The sequence below is a fragment of the Halyomorpha halys genome, unplaced genomic scaffold (genome assembly GCF_000696795.3).
Source record: "Halyomorpha halys isolate HHAL.00 unplaced genomic scaffold, Hhal_1.1 Scaffold246.1, whole genome shotgun sequence".
Taxonomy (NCBI): Eukaryota; Metazoa; Arthropoda; class Insecta; order Hemiptera; family Pentatomidae; genus Halyomorpha; species Halyomorpha halys.
Window position 1 is genome coordinate 275,102 of NW_027115081.1, and position 3,133 is coordinate 278,234.

Consider the following 3,133-nt stretch of genomic DNA (forward strand, 5'->3'; position numbering starts at 1 on the left):
CTTGTCGTGGGCCTTCTGTTAAGAGATATCAGGCTGGAGAAATCGCCTAAGGCAAGACAACCCTGACAAGTTGATAGTACAAGTGTAGAAACTAGCGTGGTAATAATACTGACACTTACTTTTTTCATGATAGGGATGACTATTAGTGATATTACAGGAATTATAAAGTACTAATGTACAAGTTACTAATTATGAGAGATAGTTGACCGTGGATGATGAATGAGGAGAAGATGGTTGGGGGTGCGGTTTTTTTTACAAGTTTTTGCGGTTTATTTGTACAAGTTACTATTGTACAAGTCGAGGTAATTGAATTAAAATAAATCTACAAGACTAATAGTATTAGTTTGTACTTTATTATGAAACAGGGCCCTGTGGTCATTCATTGATTATAAGTTAAAAGCCTATTTTTTAAAATTTAAAATCATAAATATTTAATTCTTCTTATATAAGATTATCCACACAAATTCACTACCATATTCACAAACCACTTATTATAATTATAATTGAAGATGTTCTTGAGGATGGCTAAAATGGCCGAAACGTTGGACTGGTGAAAAATGAAAAATAAAAAGTGTTGAGACAAAAAAGGATACAAGTTTTGACTTATTTAATACATAATTCTATTTAATAAATTTTGTACTTTATAATTAATTTATAAAGTGGGAGACCTTTATTATTTTTCACATAAATATTTTTTTTTTTTAAATTGTATATATATTGTAATATGCTTTTTTATGAGTAAATCGTTATTTTTTATATATAAATGATTTTTAGTAGGTTTTATGTAATTTATCATTCAACATGTTTATTAAACCTAAAAGCTAACTAATTTTCATCGTCTGATAAATATGTCATTCAAAATAAAGCCAAGATGGCGGAACGAGACCTACAAAAAGTTCGTTGAATAGCGGCCATGTTGGAGTAGATACAAATATTTTAAAAAAATGTATTTTAACTTGCCTTCATAATTGAGGTCCTCGTCATTTCTTGTCCAGATCGAGGGTGGACATTTTGAAAAAGGAGACATTGGAGAGTCACCCACGAAGAAAAACGAATTTTTTGTTGGGATTGCCAAACAATACACTGAGTAAAAACCTTTTAGAGGACCAAGGTTTTGTTTCGTTAGTGTTTGTTTGCTGAAGGATTGTTTACAGCAAGAGTTGGTTTGTTGCATAAAAAGATAAAGAAAGTCATCAAAAGAAGATTCTATGAAATTGGTTAGTTATGTAATACCTAAATTTAAATACATTGTAAAAAGTAGACTTTTTGGGCTAAGGGGGCGTCGATGGGATTATCGAGCCACGGCTGGGGGCGACAGCGAGGTTATAAATAATGTTATAGCGTTACGTAAGCGATGGGGTAAGGTCAAAGAGAGGATTATGCGAGAAAAGACGAAACGCGTAGCGCTCCACAATTCATATGTCAGAGATATCAGCGGCAACAGAAGCAAGGAGCTACAGAGATATGAGGGGTTATTGTAAGTAGAGAGCACAATGTGATTACGATAGAGAGTGTCAATGAGACAAAACAGAAAAGGACAGTCCACACAGAACAACTGAAGTTCCCAATATCGGGAATGCCGTGGAAGGCTGGAGTGTCTTCATCTGAACACACACTTAAAATTTATTTTGCATATAGATTTAGATTGCGTATTTCAGTTTGTGTGCGCAATACCATAAATGGTTTGTATATATGGTAGTGAATTTGTGTGGATAATCTTATATAAGAAGAATTAAATATTTATGATTTTCAATTAAAACAATAGGTTTTAACTTATAATAAAGGAAATGACCTGGGCAGAATAGACTGCAAAAGTAACTTTAAATTAATGTGAGGAAGAAATTATAATTGAGGATGGCTAAAATGGCCGAAACGTTGGACTGTTGAAAAATAAAGTGTTGAGACAAAAAAGGATACAAGTTTTGATTTATTTAATAAATCATTTTTCATGTTTAGAGTTCATGAGGATTGTTCATAAACGGGTAGGGGGGAGTTATAGAATGACCAGGCATAGTATCAGCCCTAATCCTATTTCCCCATATAAACAAACACCCAGAATGTATATAAGGCATATTAAGTTGGGAAATAAATCAGTATTAATTCAGCAGGTACGTGCGTTATTTCCCTGCCCCTTTTTCCTTTTTTTTTTTCTACTTTCCTTATTATTCCTTATTATATATAGGTACCAGATTTGTTTCTTCTAAGAACTATGAGTCATATCTTTGCTTACCCTTTTAAACCATACCGAGCAATCAAAGCTCTCTCAGTCAGTTGTCCGTAATTAGATCTTTATTATGTTAGTTTAAGATTTGTATGTGTCATTCATAATAAATTCTTTTTAAAAAGTCTTGTGTGGATTAAAGATTCATAACTGGCGCCCGAACAGGGACTTTTGAAGGCGGAATTTTGAATTTTTGGGATATTACAGTAATCTTGCGGAGCTCGAATCGCGTGTAAGACCGATATCAAGCAGCATAACCACTTCTCTCCGTTTTGAGGAAGATTGCCACTGCGTATTCAAGGAATATATATAGGAAGCATTCTCCACGACTATAGAGGTATCTCTTCATCTTTCCGAAGATTTATTCACTGAAGACAACATACTTCATGGTAATTTTAAGTTTATTTTTTAGTTAATGTCTAGTCTACAAGATAGATTAAATAATTTAAGACAGTTAAATACTACTTTAAAACCAGAAAATATAGATCAATTGTTACAAAATAATTCAGAGATGGTTATGGAAATTAAAGATCACGATTTTGAATTAATTCCTGAATATGATAGTGATCCATTATTAATAGTTGACTTAGTTAGAAATACTAAATTTGTTTATGAATTATATTGTAAGGAAGATAATCAATATAAAACTATCAATCATTCCAAATTAGTATTAACATTATTAACTAAGCTTAAGGGTAAAGCTAAAATTGCAACATACGATAAAGAATTTTCAAGTGTGATGAAGAAATCATTTCTTAAGCGAAAATACCAAGACTCACGAACTAAGGAACAATTAATTTCGGAAATTCTAAACACAAGATCACACCATAATGAAAACCCACATGGCTATTTAGACAGGTTAGCGAAAAAGAGATGTGATTTATACGCACGCGTATATGCCGATTCAGAAAT